This window comes from Gavia stellata, chromosome 5 (genome assembly GCF_030936135.1).
Source record: "Gavia stellata isolate bGavSte3 chromosome 5, bGavSte3.hap2, whole genome shotgun sequence".
NCBI classification, from domain to species: domain Eukaryota; kingdom Metazoa; phylum Chordata; class Aves; order Gaviiformes; family Gaviidae; genus Gavia; species Gavia stellata.
In genome coordinates this window covers 64,793,883-64,809,563 of record NC_082598.1, presented here as the reverse complement: position 1 = coordinate 64,809,563, position 15,681 = coordinate 64,793,883, and the positions used below count along the sequence as shown (strand labels likewise).

General features: G+C 48.3%; 1 pseudogene; it reads right to left on the bottom strand.

The window, feature by feature from the left end:
* Window positions 1–8,920, bottom strand: part of LOC132317156 (hydrocephalus-inducing protein homolog) — a 74,423-nt pseudogene extending 65,503 nt beyond the window's left edge.
* Window positions 8,921–15,681: the final 6,761 nt, after the last annotated feature.

Genomic DNA, 15,681 nt, shown 5'->3' with positions numbered 1-15,681 from the left:
CTCACCCTACTTCTACTTGTGGTGATGTTCACATGTTGCTCTGCTGCCTCTCGAAACTTGAAGAGCAGCACTTTGCCGCCCTTCATGGGCACCCATTTACCTCTTCCACCCCAAAGATGAACACTAATTTATACTAATAAATCACATTTTAAAGGCACCAGTGTACTTTGCAAAGCCTACCTCAGTGACATTAAGCTCTCGTGTCACTTGGGTAGCATGGAGAACTGCCCGAGGCCAACATAATTTTTACCCTAAATATTAATGATGTTAAATAGTTTCTCAGTCCCTCCAAAGGAACAGATTATTTCACAAGCATGGGGAGCCAGGCACCACAGGGCATTCCCTCTTTAGTTTTCTATATCCATACTGTTTGAGGACAGGACAAAGTGTTAAACTGAATCTCAGCTGCAAATGGAAGATGAGAAAACAGCTATGCCCAAAGAGATCTTGCACCTCTGGCCTGCTGCAGAAACACCAGCTGGCTCAGAGCTATCCCCTAACCTTGCCTCTCCAACAAAGTCATGCGAAAAACAGTGCTAAGGGGTGGCGGGGGGCTGGCAGAAGGACTCAGCCTGCCTGTCTTTGTATGCCTGCAATGCTTCCTCCCTTCCCTGCCATGGACTAAATCCTCTGTATTAACAAGCCTCCAGGTAACAGCACTGACCCTTCGCATCACAGCACTGAGAATCAGACTTGCCAGGGCCACGGCACTGGTGTTCAAACCTCCAAGCAAAAGTATGTGTGGCACGGAATAGGCGCCAGGTGACAGAGCAACCACAATAACACGCATGAAGACACAGCCACACCGGTATTACTGCCCACAGGCTCTGGGGTAAGGTGTTTGCCTGCAGACTGTACCTGCCCCTTTAGTCCTATACGTGCTCTGCCAGGCAGATGTCTCACTGTCATCTGCAGCACATCAACCTCTCGCTGAGTTAAGGACATCTAGAGCTCAGTGGCTCTGCACTGGGCTGGCTCCCTAACACGGGCACAGCACTCCCTCTCCCCTACACTTGCAGCTGGATCGCAGGCGGGCAAGTATCCTCAGAAACAGCACGGCTGCAAGGCTTGGAAACACAGGGGATGAAAAAGCATCATCTTTGCTCCAGTCCAGAGCCAGGCAGGGAAGTGGCTGCCAGATGGGAAAGAGAAAACCTCTCTGGATCTACTCATGCCTCTAGGATTTTCCATAATAATTACACCCCTGCCATTGAGATGGCTAAACATCTTATCAACACCCCCCCCGCCACTTTCCTACTGCTCCACGTGCACCTTCCCTCACGAACGCTCAAGAAAGCACAGGGAGGGAAAGCACAGCCTGCGAGTCCCTGCTGCAGCGCCTAGCAGCACCCTGCAATGCCAAGATGTGACCAGCTGCAGCCTGGAGCAGACCTCACAGCAGGGGGTGGACTAGAACCGGCATGCAAAAAAAGCGATTACTTTAGACACAACGCTCAGCTGTGTCACTACTGTGTCCAACGTGATATACATTAAGGTGACTGCAGTTTTCAAAGGTGGTGGTCCTCACTCTGATCAGGCTTACTTCGGGTCCCCCAAATAACAGGTCACTTTTAAACAGACCTTTGTATCTATAATTAATGGAGCAAACCCATAATTATGCAGCAACGGACAGATACTACAAACCGACACCTTGAGAGGCTGCCCCACCACAGACAGTAGACTCTCTTATCCCTGAAGCCTATAGACATTACGTTAAATGTGCCAGCGCTGAAGGATAAAAGCAGTCTGAAACACGGAAGAGCCTCCAGCCTGTGAGAGCGTAATCTTCACCATGGGCAAAGAGTTTCCCCCAGTTCTAGATCCAGTGCAACCCCACCAAAACCAGGACAGTTCCACAAAACCCACACCAGATGCCCTGGTCTGAATCCGGCCCTGCAGGTGCAGCTTCCCCTGAAGGCACCAACCTCTTGGCACCTCCACTCTCACCTTGTTCTCCTCAGGGGTGAAAAGGATGCGGAAAGTGGAACGCATGCCAGGTGCTACCTTACGGTACACATCCCTGGGGCCGATCAACTTGAAATAAGGTGAGCTCTCCAGGACGACCTTCACCAGCCGAGGAACCTGCAGGAAAGACATGAAACTATGACTTTGCCAGTTGTGGAAACATGAGGAGAAGAGACCTAGCCATGCCCTGGTGACATCCTTCCTCAACCACCTTTCCAAAGCACTTTTACCTCTCGAGGTACATACACATAATACACAAGGGTGGACCTGAATCCCTTCGGCTGGGGCAAAATAGCTCCAGGCCAGAGGCAGTAGGGCAATTCCCTGCTGTGAAGGAAGTGCCAAGCAGATAAGACACCAGCAGCATGGCGATACGATACCAGAATCAAGTCATCCACATAGTCAACAAACCCAGAGAACCTGCTTGCTTCTGCCTGCGCACATCCATGCCATCACACCTCTAAGGGGGGAATGTATCATCTGAAGGCAAAACAGGACGTGTTATACTGGGGCAAGGAAGAAATTCACTTCTAACATACCGGGTTTGAGCAGGGCAGTCAAGCTGCAATGCTACAGAGTCATGCAGGCAGACCAACAAGAGAAGGAGACCACAGACATTGTGGCCTTGCTGGGAATAAAAGCAAGCTGAGGAGCAAAAGGAGGAACATAGGAAAACAAAGGGACAACCCCAGAAACAAGGAGATGGCTAAGAGAATTTAAAGGGGGCTGTAGAGAAGCAAGGAAGAAGCATGATACTCTACAAGGAAAGGCTGATGCAGAAGATCAGAGCAGTCAACTTACCACAATAATGGCAAGCCAGACGACCCCCCAGGCTGTGCCTATCAATTATGGGCTTCAAAGGCATTTTCTGCCTTGAGATGCATGACCAGCACTGACTCACAGTGTGGTTTCATTATTAAAAGCCAATCTCAGCTCTCCGGAGCCTCTTGCTGCCTGCTGATTGTAGCCAGGCAGCTGCCAGTGCAGGCAAGGCAGATCTCTGGGCATTCCTCCCCACACCCGGGAGTCCCTGCAGGCACCCTGCTGCAAGTTTCTGCCCTCTGGGATGCCACAAACACAGAGACTGCACACAGGCATTTTCTAGCACACGGATATCAACCCCTGAGCACCAAACCTCATCTCAGAAAGTCTAAAACAGGTGATTTTGACTGACAGGCAGCTTCACTGAGAAACAACGAACCCACATGAGGCTTGGCAAAAGTGGAGATCCATTCTGCACTACCCACCCGAGCCTGATAACCCACGGCTGAGGCAGTCCTGAACTCTCCAAATGCCCTTTGCTCCCAGCAATGCCCTGGGGCAGCGAGTTCCCAGAGCCAATTTCACACTGCAGACAAACATTTTGGTCACCAAGTCCCTTGGGAGATGAGTTAAGACCTTCAGCAAAAGCCACCCAGAAGACGTGAGGAGCAGCCTAAAGACAGAAAAGCACTTGTACAAAACACAGGTACAAACAGGAAGTATGTAGCAAAGCGCTTCTGTATTTGAATGATTACAGAGCCTCTCTTTGGAATACACTTTGCTGTCAGCTGGATTTTGATGGAGCAGACAGCACCAGGCTACCATGCAGTATAAGTCAGTATGATTCAGAAGAATCTGGGAAACTGGTGAGAAAACTGAGACAGAGCACATGTTGCTTTTCTCTAGGACATTATCAAAAGCCAACGAAAGTAAAATATAATAACCTCTCTTAGGACTATCATCTCTAACTTTGTGTACTTAAATATGCCAAGGATTTTCCTTAGAGCCGATCTTACTTTCACACCAGCACTATCCAATGGTTGAGGTCTTACTAGCTTCAAAACTAATTCATTTGGGAAAAAAAAAAAATCAACAGTTCACACATTGCCTCCTCTTTCCAGGGCATACAAATCCCAAGGTGCAGCTGTACAAGTTTATGATTTTTTAGTGGGAAAGGCAGAAATGTTGATGCAGATGTTCTTTTCCACTTGAGGAAGCAGGAATAGAGCAAATTAACTGTTTGCCTGTTGGCTGGTACTTGGCAAAGACAAACATTTTGAAGTGCCACATGGATAACGGAGCACCTGAAGCCAAAAGACTTAGTGGGAATGAAGCAAAGCCATAGGGAAAGAGAAACTGAGGCACACTTTAATCAGGAAAGGATACCTACAGCAAAGAGTGCCCAGAATCACTGTGGACCACATAAATGGTATCCGTGGGGCATGGGCATCCACGCTGCATCTTTCCAATATCCCCGAGCTGAACGCCAGACCAGGAATGGCGCAGCACTCTCCAGGAATAACTGAGGGACCACGCCTGCATCCTCCCTTGCCAAAGGGTCTCCTTTTCAACCGTGTCCCTGTCAAAACCTGTCATCTCACAATATACTTTGACTTCTCTTGCTTTTCCTCCACCTGCCATATGCCCCAACAGCGCTTTTTTGTCCACCTGTTTGTTTCCCCCAACAGGGAGATTTGGAGAGGTGGTTAATTCACCCGCTCTCGTGCACACTTCCATCTTCCCATCCTGCCGCCCTCCTCTCATGGATACGTCTTACTCTTCAGTACACAAGACTGTCTTTAATTACACCTTTCTTTTTCTGACCCTTCTCTGCTGCCAGCACACTTACTGCTAGGTGTCAAGAGAAACCCTTGCCTGTACAATGTTCTCTCCCAGAGCACCTTCTAACTCAGCTCCTTTCCTCGCTCCTCTCTTTTCCCACCAGCTTGCTCTTGGCACATGCCTCACTCCATCAAGTATTTCCCCTGATGAAATTCAGAAGGTCTCAATTCTCCTCTTTACAGTGGAACAAAATTGCTGACGTTTTTCAACTTTTCCCTTCTCAACTTCCTTGGGAAATCTCAAAACGATCACAATTTTTTCAAGTAAAGGTGGAGACCTTCAAGAGCATGTTACTGTGGATGGGCTGTGGTTCTCCAAAGGGAAAGCAGAGAGCCACGTTGCCTTAGAAGAACCTGGGCAGAAATGAATTAAACTTAGCAGGAGCCTAAAGTGGCCCCTAAAGGCCTCCCACTGCTCCTGCTAAATCAGTCCGCTTCCACTGCTGTTTCAAAACACCCCTTCTGGAGTGCTAACACCACTAATTGTAACTTATTCCAACATAAAGCAGAGAAGACTCAACCCCTGTGCTCTGACAGTGAGCTGCAGAGGCAGCTAAACAGGTTGTGAGAGGCAGAGATGCCCTGCCAGAAACCAAGGTTAACCAAGGAGCCACCAGGACACGATACACACTCGAGGTAAAGCATGAGGGCAGATACGGACTGTACAGCCCTCGACATTCCCCTCAGTCCGGGGATTTCGAGAGGAAGGATGCTCACTAGAAAAGCTCCTTTGGGCTAGATACCACCAACGCATGGCCAAAATCAGGGGGAGAATCTCCAGCATGGGAAGATTTCCACCAGCTTGCAAAATAAAGGTGCTGAGACATTTGATTCTGACGTGCTGCGCTGCAGCAGATAACTTGCTATGCTGTATACCACGTGAATTACACTGCTCTCCTCTTCCAGCACGGCATTAAACCTCCACGTCCCAGCACTTACCTTGTCGGTGTTCCTCAGAATCAGCGGCGCTTCATAGACCTCGCAGGGGACGTAGCTCTGAAACACCACCTCTGATGGAAAAGGCTGAAACAAGCTCTGGTCCAGGTCAACTGAGGAGAACTGGAGATGCAAGAGAGAGCAGTGAGAGGTTCAGCTGCTGGGAAGAAGATTCATGAATGAGATTCCTACATTGATCTCCTGGGAAGTACAGTCTCTTGGTGAGTACGTCTGCCCAGCTCACACTAGGGAAACAGGAGCTCACCCACCTGTGTTCTGAGCTCAGCAAAAGTTTCTGGGCCACGCTGAGCGCGTTCAAGCTAATAAGCTCCTTTGGGAGGTGTTTCTCCAGGTTTCCTTCTCCAAAATGCAAGGCAGCGCTTACCTCCAGCAGAGCCCTGTGCTAACGGGGTCACACAGCTCCGGAGCACTTACTGAAAGAGCCATGAGCGCTCACGGAGAAAGCGAAACCCAAGAATTTACGTGAGACTCCATGGGAAACCATTTCGGGATGATCTTTGCTCTGAGACAGAGAGACCAAGTCCCACACATCCCCAGATATCATTTTTTGATACAGAGCCTAGAAATCAGTAAGAAGAGAACAGTACCAGAGGAGGTAAGGCCAACAAGAAAGTAACAGTAGTTAGGAAAAAGACATGTGAGGGGAACATTGGATGGTGATAAGGTTCAGCTCTTTTCTCAGCATTACTGGGCAACTTGAGTAAGACTGGACTTGAGATCTCCTTTTGCCATGAGCTTTAAAAGGGATGCTTTACTGTATTCTATTATTGCTCTTAATTAACACCACTGCAGAAGCATGGCTGAAAACATACACAAACAGCAAATGCTTACAGAGCACAGGCATTACTTTGAGGAAATTCCTCCCTGCTTTGTCTCCCCTCTTCCAGCTGCACTGTTCCCCCTCGAAAAACATGGGCAGGTCTCCATGTGTGGCGGCGGCACACTGCCAGTTAGTTGTGCACTCGTCTGACGCATTCCCAACCTCCCGTGCTGTCTAGGGCAATCCTTAACCAATTCGTTACAGGTCTCTGGCTGGCAATTTTCCACTCAACAGCCTACTTCAGCAATCTACCCATTTGGACTGCGTGTTGTACTGAGCAGTCCTGTAAGAAAAGCAGCTTTAAAGTAAACGTTGATCCAGATAAAGCACCTCCACATCGCCTCTGCCCGGCGTGATTCCCCTGTATATCTGGCACCCTGCAATTTCTAACACCCTGCAAGGGTCCCACACATTGTTCCAACCCAAAGCATTAATGCAATTGGTTTTGTTAAATCTTGAGTAATTACCGTAGGCCCTCAGCTTTCAAAGGCCAATGCTGCCACCGTTGAGGGAGTCCTATGGCCCCAAGCATTTGCCAGCAACTGTACCGAAGCGAGATATGACTATTTCAGCAGGAGGATGGAAAATGGCAAGCTCGCACCCTGGTGTCCTGCCCCAGCCTTCCCCCAGTATCGGGCTTTAGCACTGGTAGCTAAATTCCAGCAAAACCCACCAAGTTCAGCAGAGGTTATTTGTATTGGCTACTAAGCATATCAGGACTTCAATGTCTCATGGGGGAAAAATGTTTTACTTTTCCCCCAGCAGAAGGAACTCCACCACCACCAGCAGTTCACAGAATCACTAAGGTTGGAAAAGACCTGTAAGATCATCAAGTCTAACCACCAACCCAACCCCACCATGCCCACTAAACCATGTCCCGCAGTGCCATGTCCACACGTTCCTTGAACACCTCCAGGGATGGTGACTCCACCACCTCCCCGGGCAGCCTGTTCCAATGCTTCATTGCTCTCTCCGGAAAGACATTTTTCCTAACAACCAACCTAAACCTCCCCTGGCGCAACTTGAGGTCATTTCTTCTTGTCCTATCGCTAGTCACTCGGGAGTTGGAAAGGACAACAGGACCTAGTCACCGAGGTATTCAGAGAAGCTGGAGTCAGGCCTGTCACAAGCACGCACCCTCTTCAAATGTCACCCACAGCAAGGAAAAGGGCAGGAAAAGGCTACCTTTTGATGGGAGGTTTCACTCATGTCTAGAAGCTGGATAATCCGGGGCCGCCTCATCTCCCCAGTGCTGGCCAGCCTCTGCTCCGTGGTGAGAGATATCTCCTTCAGGAAGGCCGAAGGAGTCAGCTGAAATGCAAAACACCAGCAAGAGTTACACAGATGCCTTTGTTCAGAAAGGCTTTTCTTCTTCAACTGCCACTGATGAATAATTTGTGATCACAGCCACTAGGATAGTCCTGGAAGTCCCCTAAGTTACCTGCTGAAATATTTAACATCAGTAAATTAATGATATAGAGCTGAACACACACGCTCTAACCAAGTGGCTCTGCCCCGCCGTTAGCTTCTCCTTCGTGATTTGATGTGACATGTTTGGGGATCTCTGCTCTTCGGGCATTTGTTTTCTTTTTAGTTTTGCTGCATTGAGCCAGTGACCTTTGAAGACAGTGGGGATGAGTTATCAGAAATCCCCAAACTCTATCCTTGCACAATTCTCACAACCAACACGTGTGTGATGTCACAGCTGGGTGAGTCAGAGGAAAGCAGAAAAGCAGCATTGTGCCAAGACTGACGTGGAGAGGAATGGGCCCAAGTTTTAGTTATTTCTTCTTAATTAGCACTTGTTTTCTCTCTGTTCTGGCCTCACAGACCCCTCTGCAGAAGTACACAGAGATATCTCATTCACAGACCCTGAGCACTAGGTCATCTCCAGTCAAGTGAGCTCCAGTCAGCAAAGGGGACGTCTGTGGATGGGAAGGAGGAATCGCCCTGACTCCACTGCTGTTTGCAGGGCTGGATCCGTGCTCCACACAGGATATGAGATACAATTACTGTTTTGCAACCTGTTCTGTCTGGGACCAGCCACGTCTTCAGGCAGAGCTCAAGCAGCCCACCACATGCCCGGCTGCCTGGAGGGCAGGTACGGTCAGAGCAGCACTGGCAAGTATGCCTACGTGACAGAAGATATTACTGCCCACACAAAGAGGATGGAACGAAGCACACACTCACGCTTCAGCTATGCCAGTGCAATGCCCAGGACATTCATTTAACTTGGCCTCCAGGCAAGACTCTGGACTTTCCCCAAAGCAGCACGCACTCCATCCCCCACTGCACCATGACAGCCACCTCCGGCAGAAGCCGGGCAGCAAAGCGATGGGGAGGTGGGGTCCAGCTTCACAGTGCTGCTAGACAACAGGAGGGGAAGGCGAAGGAGGGACACAGGGGGAGTTTCCAGCCTTAACACAGGTCCTGCCCAGCCACAGCAGGTACTTACAGTTACAGACTCCTCTGTCTCTCTAACTAGCTTTGGAAAACGAGGTGCTACCACTTTGCTCTGGAATCCATCAGCCATTTTGGAGGACCCCATGGACAGATGCATCTTGCCAGTGGCCATCTCTCAGCTCACCTGGAAGGAGCAACAACGGAACTTTGAAACTCTAGAATCCCATTCACGGCAGAGCCAGAGGACACACCCACGTCTCCAGGCTGCAGCATCCTTCCGAAGTAGAGAACTTAAGGCCTCCCCACCCTGTTCCGTGATTAGACCGTATTTAAGTGGCACAGTCAAGATTCATAGCAGTAAAACCCCAGAACAAACATTCCCTGAGCCAAAACAGCCTTTTGCTGTGGGTGCAGTCCCACGAGCCACAAACACACACCAGGGCCTGCTGGCATTTCTCACCTTCCCCCGCTTCCATTGCTTTTGGAATCCCATTTACTGGCATTATTAACCCAATCTCTAGTAGTAGCCAAACTGTCCTTTATTCCTTTTTACAAGTTTTCCGGTGGGAACAGAAGGAAGGTAAATGTCACTTAGCTGCTTCATTTTGCCAGGGCAGCTGACCTGATGGGACTGTGTGCCTGACTCTACTAAGTGCTCGGAGTACTATGAACAACCTTAAACCCAGGGATCGCTGCTGCCCCCAGCGTTAATAAAATCAGACTACTTGCTGACTTTGCAAACCCGATGTCCACCCTTTGTGCAAGGAGCCTGGTGATGCTTCCAACTAATGGAGCGTAGAGTTCAATACTTTCATTAAGAACTATAGTTTCTCAAGGCTAATTTGGTTGGTTTAAGTTACAAAAATTATACAGCAAATATGACTCCTTCCAGGCATGAAATTACCACAGTGCCCAAGAATGTTTCTCCGTGGAGAACGAGGGCCCTCATTTTCACTTATTAACACCCAAACTGAAGGCTCTGGTGAGCAAGCAGAAGGGGACCGGTGCTCTCTGCAAAAAGCAGCTTTCTTGGATTCTCTCGGCTTTTGCACACAAAGCCCTCGGGGGGGCTCCAGCGTTTCCCAAAACACACACGGTCTGCCAAAGCTGCTTAATTTCCGATGGCAGAGAAGGTGAACACTACAGATTATTACTTTTTCGAGCTAACGGGGACTTTGAGGGGTAGGAATACACTGCATTCCCAGAGAGCACAGTGGGGAGGTGTCGCTGCAGCTGTACGCTACCAGACAGAGTGCTGGCAGCTGAGCAGGGGGAGGCCACAGCCAGCTTGTCCAGTAGCTTCTTCACCATAACCATGGCTCTTGAAGGATACAGACACCAGGCAGCACTGCCAAGCTGCCATTTTTGAACAGCAATGGACCCGAAATTAAAACCAACATGGGTGTACATACTTTGCAAGCCTACACACACGGTTCAGGACGTCCTGCAGGATGTAGACGACTGCAGCCACCGCTTTCTGACCCAGTCTTGGGCTTCACCATGCTTGGAGGTGGAAAGATCATCCCTCTCACAGAGCTTGCTGCCAGAGACACAGGTGTAGCTGAGACAGGGAAGACCAAGTCCCTTCCAGGCTTCTTCCTCAGGACAGGGCTTATCAGTTCCAAGAACACTTGCAAACTAGCCACAAAGTGAAGCATCAGCCATCTTCCCCAGGGGAGACCCACGCTTTCAAAAGGAGAGCCCAGAAGCTGAAATTCACACCACCACGGATGCTCAGGACCACCAGCTCAGAGGAGGTACAGGGTTTACATCACTGCTCCTTCTCCATTCCTGGGGCTGTACATACAACCCCACAGGGACCAACAAGCCCCTCTTCCCTTGCCAACACCCTCTCTGCCCCATGAGCTCACCTCTGTTTTCCTTCACAATATCCAACTCTCACCATCAGGTTCACCTTGGAGCCACCATTCCCAATTCACACTTGGCTCTCAGTTGCCTGCCTGCGTTTCTGGCTCAAAGGACACATTTCAAACAGCACAGACTGCAGCTAGTCCCAAGGAAGCACAGAGGGGGGGATCACACTTGCACACAGCCCAGCGCAGAAGCAAGCCACCCACCTCAGCACTTCAGACAAGCCACCCTTCTCCACCCTAGCAGGGTCTGACCAAACCAGGCTCTTGGCCCTGGTCTCCTTAGAGGCACAGGTAACAGTCCATGCAGGGAGCTGCTCTACAGGGCTCCAAATCCTCCCCCCCATCCCCTGAGAAGCGTTGTTTACACAGCTCTTACCCTCCTGCAGAAACAAAAGAGCATCCAGCCAAGGGCAACAGGCAGCCATGTTGCATTAGTAACCTCTCCTTTGCTGCAGTGCTAGAGGGACACAGAGCACTATCAGCCACCATCCCCAAAAGCCCTGCTGCAGGCTCTGAGATGAGACCTGACAGCACAGGCACTGTCTAGCTTCCGAACACCAACACCAGAGCCCCTGGCGGGGGTTGAAACAGGCACATCAGAAACATAGCTGTCCTGTCACCAGTGCTGCACTCACCAGCTCCACCACAGAGACAGCCTTGCAACTTTCCCTTACAAAGCAGCACGGGGACTCCCAGGACAACCGGGCCACAGAGAAGAAACCTTCCCCATTTTCTTAACCAACCCAAAACCTTTTCTCTTTCCTACAGATAGAAAAAATCCCTCCCGTGCCACAGGCAGCACAGAAGATGCACCAAGGATGACATTGACGGTCACAGATTCGCACTCATCTAATGACAGCTCTGCCAGGGACCAGGCAAGGTGTTTGATCTCACAGGGACTCAGCTCTCCTACCTGCGAGGCAAGTCCAGCAATACTTATTTGGGAAAAGGACAGTCACAAGAGCTAGCAAACAACTCACATTCAACACAGTGCTGTTGCTACTATGGAGAGACTTATCTAGCCTCTCTCTCTGTAATTAGCCCCTTTCTCTAATGTCTGAGCAGCCCAGTGTTTTTAGCAACATATAGAATGAGCTTTCTTAGTAGAAAAGGATCTCTTTTACCAGTCTAACTTGGTGGGAAGAAAAAGTATCACTGAGAAACCTGATCTTATCCATACCCTTACAGCATGCTGGCTAGATCAACATATCTTTAAAACACATGCCTGCAGCAATCCTGAAAGGCAGGGGAAAAAGCATCTCAGCTTTGTGGATAGAACTGTGATGCAGACGATACTGCACAGGAAAATGAAGGTATAAGTTTAACACGAATCAGCTGTTCTCCAGCAACTGCCTACAAGCAGGGTCTTGTCCCATAGCAGAGAAAAGGTCTCATACTCCACATTTGCTGTGGGGTTAGATGTCCGGCATATCTGCAGTCAGGTACAGCCGCCTGCCTGGAGAGTTTCACGAACTCTCCAGTTTGTGAAAAGTGGAGGACCGCCGCCAAAAGATGGTCCTTCCATGTCTCTCTTTTTTAATGCTTGCCTAGCTTTACCGTGCTCAGAGACAGAAGATGAAACCCCATTCAGCCACGTGGCAACATGGGCTAGAATGAAATAGCACCCATTCATTCACAGATGACTTGCAGCTCAATTACTAACAGACCGAGAAGCAGCAAGGTGGAGAAAGGCACTTCTGAACACACACACACACACACAGAGACACACACACACAAACACACGCACACACACAGACACAGAGGTAGGAGGGCTGCTGCACTTGGGCAGCTCTTTCCATCCAGTTCTTTTCTGAGCAGAGCAGCCCCAAGTGAAAACTGCCCTTCTTCAGCCATTTCAGGAGACAAAGGGGGTCCATCTGCTCACCATTAGAATGCAATGTGCATGACTCAACATTGCCTTATTCTTACTGACTACAGCCTTCAGGGCATTTTCATTAACTAATGGCCCTGAAAGCAGCAGTCACCAATTTAGGATCTCAGGGGAGGTTTTGAGTACACATCTGTATTAGTTGCAAATCTGACCTAACTCCTATTTACTTCAGACACAAGCAGGAGCAACTGACACAATTTCAATCAGAATTGGGCAGTCTGGATCAGGTCTTGATGTTACAGAACATCTTGAAAAACAAGGTCAAAAACAAGTGTTAAAAACAAGCAAGAAGAATCAGAAGAATGTAAAGAAGATACTTCATAACAACTGCACCTGGCACTTAGACATACTGAAGATAAAGACTGTCTTCACCAACTCTCTACTAACTAGCAATAATGATTAACACAAGGACAAATCTTAGAAAAATAGAATGGACTGCCAAAATAGTGCCCTAGAGTTAACCTGTCTCACTATAATCTCATTCTAATGCTAAAGAACACACCTCCTAGCTAGAAAAGACCCCAACCCAATTAAGCCCCCTACTCTCTCAGCAGGTGTGGTGAATTAAAAGAGAACTGTAACTTTAAGATGAAGTAAGAAAAGTATTAACCAATAGTTAATCAAGGGGTAGAACCAGTAGGCCTAACTAACTTTGGTAATTGTTTTAAATACCTGTCATGATTTTAACCTGGTATGCATGTTAGGAGGAGAAATCCCCCATGCACCCGCCGCTGCAATAAACCAATGTCGGCTTTCTAAACTATCATTTGGTTTGGAGAGTTTTCTTCGTTACGATTTTCGGTAACAGAATTTGGCGACCCAGATGGGACCTGCTCTCCAGAATCTTGATGGACCAGACGAATTGTGAGGACTCCTGAGCGCACTGGAGCATTTTCGGGGAGGCCCTCCGATTCCCTGGTCGGGTGAGTTTCTGTGACAGCTCTCTGGGAGACTAACAACATTGGTATTTGATATTAATATTGATATTGGTATTGGTTGCTTGCAAATAAGTCGTATCTGAATTCAGTACATGTTGTTAAGTTGCTGGTATTGATATCGGGAGTACACTACTGTATAATTTTGTGTGATTTGTATGCTACTACAGGGACGCCCTGAATCTGGATTTTGATTTGGACACATCTACGTGGTCATTTTACATCATGGGTGCTGGACAATCTACTGAAGGGGGGATTCTTAAGTGTTCCCCTTTGGGGTGTATGCTAAACCACTGGAGCAAGTTTGGGGGTGATCCCCTTACTCGGAAAAAACGGATAGAATATTGCAATCACTGGTGGCCTCTGTATACTCTGGATGATCAGGAGAAATGGCCTAAGAACGAAGTATAAATTACAACATTGTGTTACAGTTAGTGCTGTTCTGTAGGCGTGAAGGAAAATGGGATGAGGTACCATACGTGAATTTGTTCTTTGCTTTGCGGGATCATTATAACATACGTAAGGAGTGTGGCTTGAGTGCAAGTGAAAGTGGTGTATTAGCCCTAGAGGCAGAGAAAAAGAAAGCGCCTAAGCATTGTTGTTCAGCGTGCGGCATCAGCAAGCAATGCAATAAATATAAAGAGAGTTGTGAAGAAGAGCAACAGGAAGAGGTAGAGATGTTGGTTGTACCAAGGAGGGGTAGGAACAGAAGGAGAGAAGAGTGAGACAATGATTCTGACAGTTCCAGCGAAGAGGATTTTAGTCTGGTGGCGGGGAGAACTAGGAGGGGAAATGCTCGGAATGTACAGGCTAACGTACAAGCCCCCCTCAGACAAGCCGTAGGACCAGACGGAGCACCAGTTTGGGTAAAAGTGCCGTTTTCGGTATCGGATTTAAAGGCATGGAAGGAGATGGCAGGTGTATATAGGGAGGACCCCGAGCAGGTGGCAAAGGTTATGGAGACTATAATCAAAAATCAGGATCCGGACTGGAAAGATCTGCAAGTTGTCTTGAATAATTTAGTTTCTTATGATGAGAAAAGATTGATTTTTGGCTAAAGCTAAGGAGGAGGCAGAATGAGTGCATGTTCAAGCTGCAATAGCAGGATGGATATAGGATCATTCCCCTTCCAATAATCCCAATTGGGATCCTAACGTCCAGGCTCAAAGGTTATTATTATCCAAGTACCAACGAGTGATTCTGTATGGTGTCTGGAATGCAATTCCAAAATCAAAGAATTGGTCTAAATTGTATCAGGTCATTCAGGGAAAGAATGAGGACCCCTCTTCTTTCTTTGAAAGACTAATGGAGGCTGCAAGAAAATACACTGATTTGAATCCAGACAATGAAGCAGACGCTGTCTCGTTGGGCCACATCTTTATGGGACAGTCTACATAAAACGGCAATTACAGAAACTAGAGGGGGCAGATGCCCGCTCATTGCACAAAGTGTTAGAGCGTGCCTGCAAAGTGTACAACAACAGGGAAAAGGTGGAGGAAGTAAAGCAGAGAAAGGAGAGGCTTAAAGATAGTAAGATGCTGGCAGTAGCCATAGCCCAAGAAACTAGCAAGTTCAGAGTTCCCATAAAGCGAAAAAGACTTCCTGGTGGAGTACGGAGGGTCGGAATGCTGCTGGAGATAAATCCGTGTGCTTACTGCAAACAGAAAGGACGCTGGAAAAGGGAGTGCCCGCAGTTAAGAAGACAAGGTCGTGAGAAGATGCCAAATCAGGCTGCTAACATGATGACAATAGATTCAGACTGAGGGAGACCGGGGGAAGAATCGGAACCCTCCCCAACAGAAGCCCTGGTTAGAGTAAAGTTGGGGAATGAAAAAGTACAATTTTTAGTAGATACGGGGGCCACTTATTTGGTATTGAATACATGCAAGGCTAATTTGAGTAATCAGAGTACATCAGTTATTGGTGCCACGGGGCAGAAAGAAAATCGGCCATTTTTCCAGCCTTTGAAGTTTACAATTGGGAAAAGGGTGTTAACCCATCGATTTCTCTGATTGCCCTGTGCCGCTAATTAGGACGAGACATATGAAGTCAATTGAATGCACAAATTACTTTTGAAAAAGGAAAAATCCAAATCCATATTCCTGACAAGAAAGCTTTGGATGCTCAAGTTTTTATGTTACAGAAGGAAGCCGAGTTACAGGAAATACCAGAAGCAGCTGAAAATCCTGTAACCCCTCTAGTATGGGCTTCAGGAGCACCAGGACGATCCCGA